The 19,424-nt window shown below is 41.6% G+C and overlaps 1 protein-coding gene across 5 annotated transcripts in view; it reads left to right on the top strand.

The window, feature by feature from the left end:
* Nucleotides 1-15,498: 15,498 nt before the first annotated feature.
* LOC107380771 (protocadherin-1) overlaps nucleotides 15,499-19,424 on the top strand; it is a 240,387-nt gene continuing 236,461 nt past the window's right edge. For 4 of the 5 annotated variants that reach the window (XM_054739402.2, XM_054739400.2, XM_070549983.1 and 1 more), the window contains exon 1: nucleotides 15,500-16,140. The gene's annotated coding sequence lies outside the window, so the exon portion shown is untranslated. Of the gene's footprint in view, nucleotides 16,141-19,424 lie in introns of all 5 variants that reach the window. The other variant, XM_054739398.2, reaches the window with a different exon arrangement.

Genomic DNA, 19,424 nt, shown 5'->3' with positions numbered 1-19,424 from the left:
GATATGATGTTTCACAAGATGCTGCTAGAGTTGTGTGAAATCTTACTTCTGATTTTACTATGTAAAACATAATAATAATCAACTTCTCCTTCATGTTTGCTCGGAGATGTGCGGAGCATAATGTCCGCTCATTGGTCAGTGAATGAAACCTCCGCTGATTGGTCCTCGTCCGAGCAACAGCGAGGAAAAGTTGAAAATGTTTCAAATTTCTGGGATCGCGTCGCTGGGTCGTCCGTGCACGACACGTGCACGAGTGCAAAATTTCACACGCACGTTTTTCGCGTTTCGCTTAGTAGGAGAGAGACCCGCGATTATCGCTTTGTCGCGCATGTCTCATTGAAAATGAATGGAGGAGAGGCGATGTCGCCTCCCGTGTGTCGAGCCCATAAGGGTGTTTGTTGGTAACTGATGCCATACTCACTACACCAATTACAAGTCAAACCCTGAGATTTTAATAACATCTAGAAGAGTGGAGCTAGCCCAGTAAATTGGCTTGTAACAAAAAAAAAGGTAAAACAACTCTTTTCTGTGTGTAAAAAGAACCAAGTAATGCAGAAGACAGTTTAAAGATGACATATTGGGCAAAGTCATTTTTTGCATCCTTTTGTGCTGCACTGTGCATCTCTACTACTTCTAGAAATACATTTGAAAGAAAAAAAATCGTCTGTTTTCTGTCAGTGTTTGATTTTGCAATTTAATAGGGAGCCTAAGTCACACTCATCTACTTCCAAACCATGGGTCCCCGGAAGAATGAAAAAATTAATGCAAGTCAATGGGGCTAAAAACGCTATTTACTATTTCCGCTTGTTGTGTGCCATGGATTTCAGATAGGATGTCCGTGAATTTTAAAGATGCATTTTGATACCAATAATGCACTTATTTTCCAATGGAGGAAAATATTATTTTAGGTTTTGTGAGAAAATAAGTCCAGGACTACAAATGCGCTTCACAAAAGGGACCTCATCAAACCAGACACGGAGAAAAACAGAATGAAAATGGCTGTAAGTTCAGCGAACCTCAAATTCTTCCCTCAGAAGGAAATAACTACCATAAATCTGGCCATGTGGTAAGTAGCAGCTATGCTAGGGGAGAGGAGATTCTGTGGCAACATACTGACGTCTGATTTATAGTCATGCTATTTACAAATTTTTACAAGCTGATAAATCTCAAAGTACATGACTGGTGTGATCGAAACACCCATTATTACTTTGCATTTACTTAAAATATATTAAAAACTATATGTGTGTGATCCAGGGTGTTAGGCAAGGCAGATTAGAAAATAGCTCTTTTAGTTCCATTAAATTGGATTCATATTTTCATTCTTTTGGGGACCCATGAGCCGACAGGAAGGAGTGGAGACTTAGGCTCCCTATGCCTAAAGCCGGGCGTACACTGTGCGACTTTTTCACATTTTTGAGCCGATTTTCCACTCGTGCGAGAATCCACAAGATCAGGGCGAGTTTTGCGCCGAACATCGTGTAGTGTACAGGGGTTGTTACTAGAGGCGATTAACACCACGTGACCAGCTACCAATTAGCAATCGTGAGCTCGCCCGGACTTCTGGCATGTTTTGCTCGTCCCTCGTGAGGGTATCGCACTGTTGAAGCGGCGCTGCGAGCAGCTGCGATCCAAAAAGTATCAGAACCGCTCACAGCGCATGCGCAATCATGCATCGACACCGCTCGCCCGCTACTTCCCTAATAACACACGTTGTTCGTTTTTATTTCTACACGTTTTTTTTACTCACAAAGATTGTCAAGAAAGCGTGTTTGTCGTGTTCTTGTCAAATTAAAATGATCACAAAACACAGATTTACTTTCTTCATTTCATTTTCCTCATCCAACCCCCATACATCCCTGTGTGTCCTCTGCAGCACTCCCAAAGCACAACAGGCAAGACAAAAAAGTCTGACGTGTTGTGTAAAAACTGCTGTTTCTAGCATATTTTTAGGGCCGACGTGTTGCTACCAGACGTACAGTGTGAGCAGTCAGGTCGCATCCGAGAACTGGGTCATACAGTGTGAGCACATGACTCGTGAGATCTGCCCTGCGAGGAAGTCGTACAGTTTGAGCTGAAGCTGAGTGCTACGAGTGAAAAAGTCACACAGTGTCCGCCCAGCTTTACACAGCTGTTGATGTCACAAACAGAGAAATTTGCATGGAATGGTATTTACTGAATTGTGATTAGAAAGCTGCAACAGCTTGTCCGAGTTAGCAAGTTAGCTTATTGGGGACTGATTACAGGTTCATTGCTCTGTTAAACTAATGAAGATGCTTCCTAAAGTTTGTACTGAGCTCCGTGGCCAGTGACTCAAATGATAGACTGGGATTAACAGCATTTCCAAGTGTCTTGAAAGCTTCAGTTCTTGTTTTTTTTTCTTCTCACGAGCCACAGGGGCTTTCTGATTTTTTTATTTTATTTTATTTTTTCTCTCTTTTAGCTTGTTTGAATGGATTTTTGACTATTAGAAGAATTTGTGAGGGCAACCCATCTGGAACTTCTCAACATTTAGTGTATTGAGTTCATTTAATCAATTAAGTTTGAATTATTTTCTACAACTGAGCAGAAAGAAGCCTGTATGGATGGATAAAAGAACAATAAATTCTAAAGTCTTGGTACTAGACTAAAAATAATGTCTTCTGAACACACAAAAACCAGATAAATAAACTAATTCACCCCTGGACGTTGATAAAATCTGTCATCGTGTTGAATCAGGACCATAAATATCCCTGGGAGCAGTTTCTTATCATTATCGTGTGTCCTTCCAGAAACTTGAGAAAAAGCCATCACTGTTAAGACAGAAATATCATCGCACTAGAAATAGGCTGGGAAAAAATGACAGTTGGATTCTGTTCGCACTTGATTTTTTTTTTTTTTTTTTTAGTAAATGTGACTTAGTGTGCCCTCAGCCATCCCACAGAAAACCTCTTTAATATTATCAACCTCCTCCAGCAGAGCTTCATTATTTGTGTTATATTTTACTCTCACAAAGGAAACCTCCAGAGGTTAATCTAATTTATCAAATGAATGTGTGTGTGTGTGTGTGTGTGTGTGTGTGTGTGTGTGTGTGTGTGTGTGTGTGTGTGTGTGTGTGTGTGTGTGTGTGTGTGTGTGTGTGTGTGTTAAAGCAATTTGTCACTCTTTCATGATGCAAATATTCCTGTAATTGTCACAGCTTTGGTCTTTTTCCCGCCATTGTTCCTTTGTTACCCTGAGCTAAAAGCTCTGATTCGTATTTATTTACTTCACGTTTTATTTTGTATTCCCACCGCTTCCCTCTCAGCTCGTCTGCGGCTCTCAGTTTTGTTAAGGCAACGCACCGATTATTCCCTCAGGGATCAATAAAGTTTAATCTGATCTTCATCAATAGATGTTTACTGTCATTGTCTAATTAATTTGTCTCATTAGCTGCAGGTAAGCGCTGCAGATTGCACATTAAAGTTGCTTCATCAAATCAGGAAGCAAAGCAAATCAACTGATCCTCATCCTGTTTCTGAATGACCTCTGACCTTCAAGTTCTTCCTACCTAACGCCTCCAGTCCATTTCAAAGGAATACCTCAACATATTAAGTGTTCCTTAGACTCTTTAATTTATAGTAACAAAAATAAGTATACTCTGATGTCAGTGTATGATTTTGTGTCATGTCTTATCTTCCTATAGATGTTGGTAAATTTGTTAAAGGTGAGGAAAACTTCTTCAATCAAAACATTTGCAATGGTCTAATAGAAAGAAGAGTCAGCTGGAGGAGAAAGTGGGTGTTTCTTATGTCAAGGCGCCTGGCCTCGTGAGGCCTTTCTTACGAGGACACTGTTCCCACTTGGTCAAAGAAAACAGTTAAATGGAAAGGACTTGTGTCACGTGACTGCCGTTGAAGCCGCGGTCATGTGACATGGGAGATAACATTATATTTTATAAGTATAAGTTTCAATATAAATATGTAACGAGCCTTTTACTTTTTTCATTTGTGTATATATTTGCGTAGAGAAGACGTTCCTACAATTAATTAGAAACCATAAAATATATCGAATATCACGAAGTATGAAATATCACCTTAATGGATCTTTAAGTAAATTTAATCAGAAGATTGGATCTTTTTATTGCAGGGATTGAGCAACGCTTCGTGTCAACTTCAAGAAAAGAGAGTGAGTCAAGTTTAAAAAGTTAAAGATTTATCACTAAACAAATTAAACATGACTAACTTTAACACTGGGTGTAGGGTGTAACTAAGGTGAAGTAAGACTGAGAATGGTGTATGTGTGAAGATGATCAGAACCAGCAGATCCGGAGAAACAATTAGTTCTGATGAGAGTGAAGATGATGTTTCGCACTAAGCTTGGTTTGGGAGATTTATAACACACATTGAGATGCCATTCTGCCGGCCTACGTAGCCTTTGCGGAAGTCCCCATCAGATCAGGAATGTCGAGGTCCAGCTTGACCTTCTCTGGAACCGAAGCCGGTAGGAAAAGCAGCGGTTGCCGACCAGACCAGTCTTGAGATACTTCTGGGTCACGACAGTTTGATTGGCATCTAGCGAGACCCAAAAAGGGGTCTATGGTTCAGCTTTTATTCTGAAAGGAACCGTTGTAGCAGGTGGAACAGCAACAGATTTCATCCGGCTTGTCGTTAGGTTCTTTCGGCTGAAGAGGAAAGTTACAGATTGGCCACTCCGACAACTTCTCTAGAAGCTTTGAACTGAATTTAAGATGATGTGGGCATAGTTTTATAATTTGGATGTTTTGATTTACGGTCGAATCAAAAAGGGACAAATTTACCAAGCACCAACAAAACACACCTCGAGTCAGATCTGGAAGGCTCTGATTGGATCAGCAAAAGAAAATGTGCCATGTGATTCTTAACATTACGTGTGATCAGTCTAGTGGAAACATTTAAAGTTATATTACTTATTATAACTACTGATCATAAACATTGTCATTTCACGGACTGGTTCACATTTTATTATTGGACAAACACTTTGATTATCTTTATTAAAAATAGAGAAAGAGTTATATGATTTATTAAAAGAAAGAGTCCTTTGTCTTCATTCTTCTCTTGAGCTGGAAAGGAAGACACAGTTTAGAAGCAGAGCATGAGACCTTGAGCAATATCTCATGCAGATTAGTTCTGTGTCAGAAACTTCTGGTTTTGCTTGAGCAGAGCAAAACAGAGCAAAGCCTTTTAGGTCAGAAATAGACAATTCATCACGCTACATTTGTAAAATTAAAAACATAAGTTAGTTACTACCCACTAGCCACCGAACCTGCAACTACTAAGCAGCTAACCAACCACAGATAACTTCTTTGGATCTAAAAAAAACATTTTAAAGTAGTTGACTTACTTTTAAACTTGAAATTTGCCCCCTATGTAGCTGCTGGCTTCCGATCCGCCATCCTTTTGAAATTACTGCTGTGTATTCTGGGAAATTTTTGACAAGGCTAGGCTACAAGACACCTCCCATGTATCCTTGCTCAGCTAGCTAAACGGTTAACAAACAGAGAACACGCCACAGTAGAACATTAACATTGGAACACCTCTTGGTGGTTCCTGATGACGTATCTCCCAGGCAACTGGGGCGGGGCCAAGACATCAAGGCAGGGTTCCTTGTCATTGAGAAACGCCCCGTTACTTAAGATGACATGATTTGGAGTCTTAATTCCTGATTTTTGGACAAATCACCTCTGATTGGCTAACAGCTACACGTCTCTACCACTGACTCATTTTGCTTTGTAACATGGATGTTTTATCTCCACCTAAAACACAAGCCTGGGGGAGTTCTGCTGTCTGGTGGAAATGCTAATGCTAATAGTTGGCTTCTGCTAGTCAAGATATCCTCTGCTGTTTCCTGCATGGACACTAAACCAACAACAGCCTTCCCCTTTGCAAGTCAAGTTGGGTTAGTCAATGAATGTTAAGTGTTATAATCAGAAATAATAATTAAAAATTTGCTTTTCAGCATTGAACTGAAACATAATGATTAAAAACACTGTGAACTAAACATCAAAAGCAAACTTTGAGTGTAACAGTCTTTACACTTCAAACTTGTTTTTGTTTTTATTTAATTGGCAGACGCTTTTATCCAAATCAATGTACAATTTTTAACCTATAGGGTATGTTGTGATCTGTGGGGGAAACCGACGTTTCTTTTCGTGACCTGGGTTAATGGGTTGTGGGATGGGGGTGTAGTTGTCATAATTGTATTTATATTTGTGGGGAAGGGATACGAATATGGGTTAAATTGGGTCATTTTAGCATGTTAAGCACTTTTTCTTTTGTATGAAAAGTGCTATACAAATAAAGTTTGATTGATTGATTGATTGATTGATTGATTGATTGAAGTACCCAGAGGAAACCCACGCATGCATGGGGAGAACATGCACCTCCATGCAGAAAGGGCACAGTTGTGGTGCCTTGGTCTGCCTGAGTGTTCGTGGCTCCCAGGTCAGGGGGTTTAAGATTTTTGGCGTCTGCCTGATCAATCCCGGTGGCTGTCTGGTGGGATCTGGGTCCCTGGGCTCTGCTGGGTCCCGGGGGAGGGTGGTCGCTGCTGGGTCCCGGGATCCTGGGCTCAGCCGGCTGGGGGGTGGGAGGCTGCGGGCGGACCTGAGGGCTTGCCGCTGATATCTCCCGAGACTCTGCCGGCTGCTGGTTGTGGCCCCCCGAGGCGATCCTCTGCACCTCTGGAGGGGGGCAGGGGCTTTTCTGGTCGTGGTCTCCTTGGGGTCCCTGTGCTCTGGGGCAGCTCCTGGATCTCTGAGACTTGGAGCTCTCTCCATCTCCTATGCATCTTTGGGGGGCAGATCTGTGTGTAGAGAAACCTTACATATACAAGTGCGTGTACGCACACAGGTCACATGGTGCTCTCATAAGTATGGACTTGGGCACGTTCAACACATGTCTTAAGGCTGTAGTTGGCACTAAATGCACTGTGATTTATTATCATGTGATTTTTCAGTACAACAAAGCTGATTAAACATTTCTTCATCAAGTTGACACAGTGATAGCTTGCTCCTGTTGTATTGTTGTGTGTCCCTTTTCTGCAGGTCCAGAAGCAGACTCTTGTTCATCATTGATTGTTTATTTTTGTGGAACATTCCCCCCCCCCCCCCCCCCCCCACACACACACACACACACACACACACCCACCCCACCACCACCACCACACCACACCTTTTGTCTCTTCCTTTCTCTTTCACCTCTGTCTCTGTGTCCGGTCGAAATTAAAAAGCATTCAAAAAACAATAACAACAAAGTTTTAAGTATCAGGTGTGACATTAAAAGCAGATGCTTTGATGCTCCTCCTGAGAGTAAAATCTGTAAGGCTTGTCACCAGCATTCAGACATTCATTCTGTTTGCTTCACAGCCAGACAGAACACGGTAAAAAAATAAAATAAAAAAGAAAGGCCACAGCAGAGTTTCAAACTTGCAACCTTCTTGCTAGGAGGCAACAGTGCTAACAACTGCGCCACCATGGAGGCAAAATTGTGTCTAATGGTCAGCCTTACCTCTCCACCTGACTACATCCCACAAAATCATTGCTACCTCAATTGGCATCAGCGTTTTGGGTTTTGGCAGCAGCATTTTAGCTGTGAATATTTCCAGTCATCCCAGTTGTGAGTAACCTATTTATGGGTCTATTAGGTTGGTTAAAATATAATGTAAATTTTGCTTCATAGAAAAAATAGATAAACTTTATTTTCTTAATTGATAATCTAACACATTAATCGACCACTCCTAACTTCTGACACTAACAATATTTTCCAGTAGAAAGAGAATGTGTGTTTATTATGTTTCACCATGCCATTTTCTCATTGATAAAGAAAGCTTTGAGACAAAATAACTCACCAGTATGACGTCAAAGCCTACACGAAACCCCTGCTCAAGCTAATCTCCGCATCGGCTGGAAAATGGTGGACAGCTCCACCCATCCATCCATCCATTTTCATCCCCTTATCCAGAGTCAGGTCACGGGGCAGTAGCCTAAGGCGAGAGGCCCAGACTTCCCTCTCCCCAGCCACTTGGGCCAGCTCCTCCGGGGAAATCCCAAGGCATTCCCTGGCCGGGTGAGAGACATAGTCCTTTCACCGTGTCCTGGGTCTACCTTTAGGTCTTCTCCCAGTTGGACGTGCACGGAAAACCTCACTAGGGAGGCGTCCAGGAGGCATCCTGACCAGATGCCCGAGCCACCTCAACTGGCTCCTCTCGATGTGGAGGAGCAGCGGGTCTACTCTGAGCCCCTCCCGAATGACTGAGCTTCTCACCCTATCTCTAAGGGAGAGCCCAGCCACTCTTCGGAGAAAACTCATTTTGGCCGCTTGTATCCGCAATCTCATTCTTTCAATCACTACCCAAAGCTCATGACCATAGGTGAGGGTAGGAACGTAGATCGACCGGTAAATAAAGAGCTTTGCCTTCTGACTCAGCTCTCTCTTCACCACGACAGACCGGTACAACGCCCGCATCACTGCAGATGCAGCACCAATCCACCTATCGATCTCGCGCTCCAGTTTTCCCTCACTCGTGAACAAGACATCGAGCAACTTAAACTCCTCCACTTGGGGCAGAACCTCATCCCTGACCCGGAGAAGGCACCTTTCCTGGGCTGTCCTCATTTTACTTTTGGCCTTTCAATTTGCTTTAAAATGGGTCATGTGAAGAAGTTGGAGCCTTTCATTGGACCTGCCTGGGTCTGTAGGGAAACTTTTAGTAATGGTTCAGTCAAATGTCATTTGTGTGGTGAAATTACAAATCATTTCTGCAATTTCTCATTTAGGACTTATTTTGTCCTTTACTTTTGTATATTGTGCTATTGAAGTATTTCATTCATTCTCCTAAATTAATAATTCATAATTCAGTTCAATAATTAATATCCTTATCAGCTTATTTCCATTTGTCCCGGCCCCCCTGGTTCCCTTCACTTTGGACCAGTGGGATTAATGCAGTTCAACTTTGTTCAAACTCTGATTGGATGTTTCTCTCTGGGACTTGTAGATGACTTCTTTTATAAAACACAGCCTGGACTCTATTTTTTTAAATCAATGAAGCAGAACTTTTTTACGGCACAGTTTCTCTTTGTTTGATGATTAATGATGATTATCTGCAGAGGACTCTGGGATTATAATGAATCTTGTTGTTCTTCTGCCAGAATAATTAACTTCATTTCCTAAACAGTTAGAGTCTGCTCGTGTCTTTCCTGCTCACATGTTGATCTCAGCACGTCTGCTACGAACGTTTCCCTTCTGTTTGACAAAATCCAACCTGCACTTTTGAAATGAGAGCAAACATTAACCCTCTGATGCATGAATTATGAAATCTTGAACCATGATTTTTTAAACAATTTTTTTCATTCATCTTTAGGTGTGAATGAAACAAATTTCAACAAATATTTTTGTACCATTTTGTTAATTTACAAATACTTTATTACATGTCCATCTCAGTGGGCAGCATGCATTCTGAACATGAAATATGTTGGCTTGACTTACTGAAATCCAAATGGAGGGGCTCAAATGCAATAAAGTCTTCAACAGCTGTGCTTAATAGCAAAAATAAAGAAATAACAATTTTGAGTACCTGTCCACTGTAGTGACCATTATGCATCAAAGGGTTAAAATAAAAGCAGCTTTTTCATTTAAGCCTCAAAATAAATAATATTTTCTTTCCTTTTTGCTATGCATCTATCCAGAATTTATGTTTTTTACATGCTTAATTCAATAAAGAGTTATTAAAATAATTTGAAGGTATTTTTTATCACTGATTAATTAAAGTATTAGGTGATTTATAAAAATAAAAATGTTAAATACCGGCTAACTTTTTTTAGTTAGTTTAATAAAATCTGCTATTGGTGGAATTGAGGATTATTTTATTAATATATAAACTGAAACAAAAGTTAAAATGAATTTACAAAAGAACAAATCAGCAGCATGTGATGATTTATATTTAAAGATTCCTGATTAAAAAAAGTTTAGTGTATTTGGTTGGTCCAACTCAAAAATATTTAATACAATGGGTAGAATTTTACAATATTTAAATTCAAATTATTGAGCTAAATAAGCGGATGGTTAAGAAATCATTGTAAGAGCTATTGCCGATGTTTTTTGTTTGTTTGTTTGTTTGTTTTTTGCAAAAGGCTAGCGTTCGTCATCATGGCTGGTTTATTAGAAACTTTTAAATTCATAAATATTTTATCCAATAAAAATTTATTAAAAGGCAGGGTGCCAATTATCAGTGTTTCACTCTAACAGTAGACAAACATGACCAACACAAACCATGCCTGAGCCTTATGAAACTGTAGCATAAAGTTTAAATCTATCTAATAACTTATTAGGAATTATCAGTTTGTTGCAAATAAATTAGAAAAGAATACACAAATTTGATCTTTGCTAAATTGCCATAGGGCAGTTTATTTTATTTGACAGAGCTCTGAATAATTTTGTGTGGCCCCCAGTTGTACTTCTGCAGTGTTGAATGTTGACACTTTCAAAAGGTTAATATTCAGATGATTAATAATGTGCATATTTTGGGCTTATTTTGAATGGTACAAATAACTTTTTTTATTTAACAAAACTATTATTTTGTTGCCCTGCAAGGAGTAAAAATGTAAAGATTCTGGCCCTCATCTTTAAAAGTTTGGACACCTCTGATTTACATCAACTTAAAAGTAACCTGCTGTTGGTTTTTACTGAGAAAATTAAATCAGAATCCAAAATTACTCAGATTATGTAATTTCTTAAAATTAAATGAGTTGTCAGTTTTTTTGTGTTTGAGCTTGTGGTTGTTTCATTTTTTATCTTGACATATTTTATCATTGTTATAGTAATCCTATGGTCTTTAACCAATACAGTTATTTTCACTAACTTCCTCTCACATGAAGCTATTTCAACAGTTTTATTCATGACAGTTTCAGTACCTTCCAGAATGAGCTGTTTCAGGGCCCTGTCACTTTAAGGAAACAAGCTGAAGCTGGCCACACCCACCCATCCCTGCTCAAGCTGTTATAAGCTGAGAAGCTCCGAAATCCAGGAGGGGTTCAGAGCAGAGCTACTGCTCCTCTAGCGTTGACAGGTGACAGAATTTTTGAAACCGCTCCTTGTAGGCATTTAGTTCCTGAAAACAAACACTGACAGAAAAAGTTTTTTCACATAAGTAATTATAGAGGCAGTGAACCGTACAGCACAAAAGGATGCAAAAATATGCTTTTTGCATAATACATCCCTCTGAGAGCACTCTGTTCTGCTCAGAAGTATGTGAGGACCGCCAGGATTACCAATCAGCTTTCAAACATGTTAGATTGTCTTGGTCCAATTTTTGAGGACAAATTACCGTATTTTCAAGACTACAAGCCGCTACTTTTTCCCCACGCTTTGAACCATGCGGCTTATAATGAGGTGCGGCTTTAGTCAACCAGAAAGGATGGATGCTAGAAAGTCTAATGAAGGAATGGTTAAAGGAGTGCTACGGAAAGCGCCCAGGAGGATTTTTTCACAGTAAAATGGCACTGTTTGTTTTCCCAGCATAACCCCGGGATGATGACAGCAACACTGACATCTCCACAGAACAGGTATGTGACAAAGCTCTTCTGAGGCTGTTCAACTCCGACACTGAAGTTGTTTCAGTGCGCAGGAGGACGATGAACAAACTAATCAATAACTTTTCTGTTTTGTTTGATACTGATCAGTTCAGTTACGTTCAGTTAAACTACGTTTTCAATTCAGTAGATTTCTGCGGCTTTTAGCCCGGTGTGGCTTATATTGAGGTGCACTCTATAGTCCGGAAATTACGGTAATGGGCTTGCCTGTTGAATGTTATGTCTAGTCAGTCATAAACAAGGTGATGGAAGTACGTTGCTCTGCCATTTGTGATTGCTCTGAAGAAACTTGTGATCTCACAAGATTTGACTGGGGAATGTCCATGAGTGAAATTGGTTCATGTGTACTTTTTGCCGTGTTGAGGAACACCACACACTGTAGGACCTTAACTGCTATATCCATGATTTTTTTTATCACAACATTTACGGTCACTCAAGTTTTGAAAACCTTCTGACGATTTAAAAACCCTGCTGTGATTACTGGCCATTAATGGATGAATAATTTTAATCTTGACTTTGATTGATGTTCATCATTTCAATTCAAGTTTATTTATATAGCACCACATCATGACAAGAGTCATCTCAAGGCACGTCACATAAAGTTAACAGCTGTAGTAGCAGGAAATAAAGCAATTAACAGAGAAATTTTAGAAGAAAGTAGTAGAGTGTGGAAAGTGGTCAGTATGTCCTCCAGCAGTCTAAGCCTATAGCAGCATAACTACAGAGATAACTCTGGATAACCTAGCCTTTTAGATGGAGGCATGTTGGAGGCAGGGCAAGGGAGAGGACCGACTGTATTCTCCACCTCCCTCCACTCCCCCACTTGTCCAGATCTGGATATCGGATTTCAACCATAGGCCCTATCAATAAAAATGGTTTAGGCGTAGTCTTAAAAGTAGACAAGGTGTTTGCCTCACAGACTAAAGCTGGGAGCTGGTTCCCGAGGAAAAGATCCTGATAGCTAAAAGATCTGCCTCTCATCCTATTTTTAGATAGTCATCAATGGTTGTTATGTTGTAAAGTGCCTGACGGGGGTGGGTGGGGGGGTGGGGGTGGGGGGTAAATTCAATGTATCTTCATAAAGAATTTTTTTTAATGTATTTTTATAAAATTTGCAGTTAAGCCCTAGTTGAAATCAAAATGTTAAAACAATGTGAAACACGTTCATCTGACAACTGTTCTGGATCTTTGTTTCAGATTGTTACAAAATTAATATTTAACCAAAGAAGCATTTTATTAAATATCGAAGACCACGAAAGCAAACAGTGAGTTTTCTCAAAAAATTAAACTACCTGCATATTTTTAACCTCAGTTCCACCAACGCTTAGTTTGGATACTTTGTTCTGTCTGGTTGTGACAGACGGCAGCTGTCTAATGATGCCCGATTATGACATCTGTAGCTGAACAAAAGGAACTTTTTACTGCAGCTAACTCTTTAAGTGTGATTAACCAGAGAGCAGCAGGGAGCAGCAGAGGGCTCCCTCAGAATATTGATGTCATATTACAGCTGATCAGGAGGGTCCGCTGCGGCTGCAGAGTTAATATCTGAGAAGGATGCTGGCCAACGAAGGTGACCAGCAAGGTCTCAACTCCTCAGGAGACCCACGTCTGAAAATGTGTCTTCAGGAGGGAAACAAACAAGATGCTTTTACAACAGCTGACCAAGGCCTTATTTGTGTTTTGCATAATTTCCTTTTGGTCGTGATGTTTTTATTTCTTCAGTAATTTTGTCTCTGATCTGGAGTCTGTTTGGTGCCTTTTCTGTTACCAATGTGAACTTCCTGTTTAAGTGATGATGGTGATGATGACAGTCAGACTTTAGTCTAAGGCCAGTAACTGACTCAGTACTCATCTTTATTATTTGTATAAATGAGACTTTTAATCAATCACAAATAGAATTCAAATTTTAAAATAGAAAAATCTGACTGATAGAAACTGATAGAGCGCTGTGATTGACCTACCAAACTTATAGAGAGCTGTGATTGGCCCACTAAACTGATAGAGCACTGTGATTGGCAATACACAAGACTGTTTGGGCCTGCTGAGGCTCTAATGGAGCATGGCTAGACCAACATGCAGAGCAAAATCTTTTTTATTTGCATCTTCAACAGAGTATGGCAGACCACCCCATTGACTGACATCTGTAGTGAGTATGTCACGTTGTTTGTTAACCGATAGCACGAGGAGACAGTTTGAAAGACAACAGTATATTGTCTTTGGGTCGTGGCCAGACTATTTATTAACATGATTTTGCCAGGCTAGTCGATCAGTGCATCTCTGCTGTGTTTGTGTATCTGTTACAGTTCTGATTTCGTACCATTTGTGGTTGTGAAGAAACATTTAACTTTTTTTTAACATCAACTTCTTTTTTTTTATCATTTGATTGAGACTTTGTTCATATTTTGTATTTTATTCTTGTTTTAATCAATTCAATGTAATTGTCTCATTTTTAGAGTTTAGCGACCTTTTTTCTCTTTTCATCCTGGACCAGTTCCATCCATACCAGACATTTCCATGGATCAGTGGGAGGGATCACACTCATAACAAAATACAGTAAAGCCAAGTGTATAACATAAACCAAGTGATTACACAAAAACACATTTTATGTCACACCCGTAGGAATTACTATAGTATTTGTTTAATAATCCAACATACATCAAAACATTGATACAAAATATTAATATTGAATAACCTTTCATTATTTTCTGTGCTGTTTATTACCAAATGATCCACAGATGTATGCCTGGAGGTTGGAGAACCCTGATTTATGAGACTTCTGAAGGAATAATATTCAGTGCCCTCAAACAGTCCGGTCCTTGTGGGTTCTGTGGCTAGCTGGGTTGCCGTCCTAGTCCCTCTTACATGTATTTTTAAACACAAGGTTACTAAAATCAGACGAGATAAGCTCAAATGATACTTTGATGTGTTTGTCCGAAGATTTTACTACTTTTAAAACATTCAAAATATCACTTTAGACGTGAATCATTTACAAAGCCGCAAGGACTTGGGTTTAAAGCTTTATTTGACACAAAACTGATTTTCCTTTAGATTTAAAATCATTTTTCAGATGCATTATTTAAGTTTTTGTTTGTTAGTTTTTGTTCTGATTTGGAGAACTTCATGTTTGAAGCAGAAACTTGTCTCATTTTTGCTGTTGTCCAGGTCTCATTTTTGTGCCTTCACTCAGACCAGACAAGTGTTCTGATGTAATATTTGGGGATAAAGATCATTTCACAGCAGCTTATTGTTTAGTGATGCAAACAAAAAATGAGTGTCGTCATAAAGCAAACAGCTGGATGAATCTGCAGCTGGATTAACCCTGTAAGCAGCTGCAGAACCACGTCCTGGATCATAATCCGGACGTGTTTTGATATCAGGACTCAGTAAAGCTGCTTTGGACCGCAGCCTGTTTTTCACCGCTCAGTTCGGCAGAATATCCAGATTATGTTTTTACTCCGCATCCTTTAGTTTGTCTCCGCAGCAGGAGGAAGAGGGGGAGAAAATTGCTGCTGCTCGCCGTCTGTAGGTGGCGCTCGGAGCGCGGAGGACGGCGGTTCGCCTCCTCTCTCCCAAACGGACCGGAGGCGCAGCGCAGCGGCTCTGGAGGAAGCAGGTGATCGGCCGGTGGAAGCTGAGTGCGCGCGCCTAACCGGTCCAGTCAGCTGATAGAGACGCGAGCCGGTGAAGTTTAACAGAAATAATAAAAGTTTTTGCGCGCAGCGCTTCCAGGAAGGTGCAGTTGAGATGCTTGTAGAATAAGAGGAAAATGTTGGGGAAATCCATGAAGTTGATGGGAGGATGCTCGCTCCGCCTTCTTCCCCTCCTCCCCCAGTGGGGGAGTGTACAGAGAGTATGGGTGAGGGAGGGGGGAGAGAAAGAGAGAGAGCGAGGGAGGGAGTGAAGCGCACTCGTTTCGATTCACTCCACTTTCTCATCACACTCGGTGCAGTGCGTGACCTGCTCCGTGCCGGACCGGGAGGCGTCGGGGCGGAAACGAACCGGACGTGCACCGCTGCATCTAACTCCTACCGGACCTTCTGGTTATACACTTTTTTTTTTGGGAGGGGAGGGGAGGGGGGGTCTGTCTCCTCTCCATTGGTCCCGGTGCGCCCAGAGCCAGCAGCTCCGCCACCCATCAGTCAGCGCGCCGTCAGCGGAGGATGCTGCCGCGGCTAACAGCCCGGTGGTAACGTTTCCACGGAGTACCAGAGGGTGACCCGCCCCTGTCCGGACGGGTCCAACCTCTCCCGTACTCCCGCCGCCTCTGGAGGACGTGGTGCGCTGGTCACGACTGTAAAACTGGACTCAGATTGTGGGGAACTGAGGGGACCACTGCCACCGTGACTGGATTGTTTAATTCCTCTTTAAGTGTTTTTAATTAAATATTTTTTTTATTTTAAAACATCGTTCTGGTGGATTTTTACTAGTTTTTATTTTTATTATTTTTATTTTTTTTCCCTTCGGAGGCGGCTCCGTCTGGATACCGAGGAGGACCAGAGCCTTTAGCCCGGGCGGGAGCGCTCAGAACCGTGGAACCGTGTGGCTCCGTACCGATCCAGGTAGGAACTTCTCTTCAGAATCTGAATCATATCCTCAATTCATTAAAACCTTTCCAAATCCTCCCATCTGTCCCTCAGAGGCGCATTACGCACGGGAAGGATCCAAGCGCGCGCGTTTTCCGCTGAATTCCACTTAAATGCGCACTTGTTCGTTAATTAGAGAACCGGACCCAGCGGGGGACTGGGTTCTGGAGCTCGCAGCAGCTTTTAAAGACTCTTGTTGGTGGAGGAAATCCGTTAAAAAGCGATTCTGGTTCTGGCTGTAATCCCTTCTGATGGGTATTTTACGTGTGTTCAATTGATCCGGATCGATCCGCCTGTCCTCAGCACCACCACTGCGTCTGTCAGAAATTTACAAAAACTGCTTCCGGTGGCTTTTCTAACTCCAGATACTCTACGGTAATTCCGTATGATGCTTGCAGAACGGAAGGGTCTGCTCACGGTGGCTTTATGGCTTCATTGGAAGGTTTTACTGACTTCTTGGGGTTCACATGCAGGAGAACCAAGATCAGCCAGTAGGTCTTCAAAGAGGCTCTGCTTCAGATTGTTCTGTTAGAGTTAATTTGCTTTCATGGGCCATCAGGGGGCTCTTGGACCCAGGGCTGCGCTTAAAACAGACAACACGGTGCACCTGAGGGCCCCCTGGAGCACCTGTAGCATCTGATTTACTCCCCTTACACCACCGCCCCAATTTCCTTTGAGGAGTTTCAGTGTGAGCTGTTAAGGTGGAAAGAAAATGAAGTATCCAGTGTGTCATCAGTGAGGAATCCGGTCAGTCTAGTGCCTCTGGTTTCCAGCTTCTAGGGAGGGAGAGAAGGTTGGGAGGAGGGGGGGAGTCGACTATTTACAAGCAAACTGCATCTGCCTCACACACAGCACCAGCGCAGCAAACGCTGCTGTGATTGTGGTGCCTTTAGGTTTCTCTCGTGAATGAGCGTCTGTTAGGTACTTCTTCCAGCCTGTGACCTTTGACCCCAGTGCATATCCACTCCACCCTGTCCATCATCTCCTTCTTATAGTTTTCATGTCCGACACTTCACCTGAAACTAAAAACCTCCCACATCTGGCTGCAAGGAGGCTGATCCGAGCAGAGCAAAGACCAGTTTCCTTGAGTGGATGTGAAATATATATTTTTAAATTATTAGCTGATGTCTGGGAGGTGCGGACAGCTGAGGGAGGGGGTCGAGCAAAGATCTAATCCAGGTAAAGGGGCTTTACATTTTAAACCTTTTAGTGTGTAAAAAACAAGAAATCAAATGAATTTTTACTGGAAGATCAGAGGACAGCGAGATAGACGCACCCGTATCAGTGATGCTGTAATACATCTTTGTGTTAAAGCAAATACTGATTTAAAGCAACTTTCTTTAAAAAAGATAAGCCTCACCAAACCTGCTGAGGTTCTGCTTGAGTTTGAAACAATTACCATGATCTGGGCGTCAGATCTCCAGTTTCTGCCTCTGTAAACAGATATTTATTCCACCCCCCATCGTGGAGGTGGAGATACTCTCTCTGAGGTTTGTGGTGGGTTTGAACAGTCGACCTGTCGTCACCCGAGCTCCTTCCGTCAACGGGTGAGGTTTGAGGTTTGGTACTAAGCTTTGGGAATCCTTGCTGCCTCGTTTAATTTAGAGGTGCATCCATCCAGTTGTGACCACTTAAAGGCCCAGCGGTGGGCGGGTGAGGCGTGGGAGGTGGAGGATTAGTCAGTGAGGGAGGAATAGGGAGGTCCGTTCTGCATTTATCTGCGTAAAAATTGAAGATCTAAGGGAGCTGTTAATGTCCATCATTAAAACGGGAGCTGGTGGAGTGGAGATGGGTTTGAAGTGTGAAACCATACACACACATGCACACGCGCGGCTCTACAGGAAAAGAGACGGTCCCCTATTCATGTTTTCTCCTTTAGGTGAAACAGAATTTAATACTTACAAACAATAACTTTAATCCCTGAAACCCGACGGACACATTCTTTGTCTTGTTTTCTCAAAGTGACAGAACCGGTTTGTCTGTGATCCGCTGTTAGATCCATGAGTCATGGTTCTGGTATCTCACTTTGGCAACACACATCAATCTTTACAAAGAACCCAGTCAGAAGACTTCTGGGTGAAGATTTGATGCCAATAAGAAATGTTGATCCTAAACGGAGCAACGGACGGATGTCTTTCTGCACCTTTATGGGTTCTGTTGGTTCGGTTATTCCCAGCAACACCAAACCTTCATTCTGGAGTTAACCCAACTCATGCATACAGTTTTAAGTGTTAAAGTGACATTCTTTTCATTTTATAGTCCTAAACCCTAAAATATTTTGCCTTTTTTTTACATGTTTGCTTAGATTTATGGTTTTAATCACAATAAATCTTCTATTTTGTTAAGAAAAACTAAAAACATTTTTCACTCATTATCTTTAGAGAAATCCATGTCTAAGGAGTTGAAAACACCCCGACTCTTTCCCTTTAGAGGAGCAGAAAATAGAGATATACTTGAGTCATTGGAAAAGACAAAGCTGAAAGCTGCAACCGGAGCGTAAAATGCCTTAAAAAGCAGCTTTATGGCTGCTTCCTCCTAAGAGAAAACTGCCTCTGCCAGGCTGCTGTTTCACACGAGTCTCTTCATATTCAGCATCATTTTGAGTCCATTAGGATGAGGAGTGTGGAGGCGACAGCTCCATTTGGCTTTTCTTGGTGTGTTTTTATAATAAAAATCACAGATATGACCCCCCACTCTCCAAACGGCTCCGCTCGCATTAGTGTGACAGGAGACCGCCGTGGATCCGTGTCACAGACGTTTAAATCAGCCCCAAATGTGCTGTGCTCTGGTATCTCTAACAAGGCAGGAAGTCATGGAGGATTTTCACCTGATGGGGTGGGGGGTTTCTGCTTGACACCAAAGTTAAATCTGATGTTATGGCGGCCAGAAGCACGAATCCGCCAGAGGAAGTAAACATGATGCTAATTTAATGTAACTCCCTACTGACGAGGAAGAGATGCTTTATTATCCGACAGATGGACGCGTTGTTTCCTGCTGTACATGGAGCTAAAAGCACCGTTATCGAGGCCAGATTGATTTTTCTCCCATTTTGAAGGCAGTAAAAACCTGCAGCCTGCTACCAGGTGTCGTTTCACACTGTCACACTTCTTGGATAATGCAGAAGAAGAATGGATCATTAATAACATGAAGGAAGTTTAAACATGTTCATCGTGAGGGCAGGGCTTCAATTTGGTGAAACATATTGAAATTAATAAAAACCTGTTCAAGATCTTTCAAACTACAACAGAAACTGTAACCAG

This window comes from Nothobranchius furzeri, chromosome 1 (genome assembly GCF_043380555.1).
Source record: "Nothobranchius furzeri strain GRZ-AD chromosome 1, NfurGRZ-RIMD1, whole genome shotgun sequence".
In the NCBI taxonomy this organism is placed as follows: Eukaryota; Metazoa; Chordata; class Actinopteri; order Cyprinodontiformes; family Nothobranchiidae; genus Nothobranchius; species Nothobranchius furzeri.
Note: the sequence above shows the minus strand (reverse complement) of the source record. Positions and strands in the feature narration are given on the sequence as shown.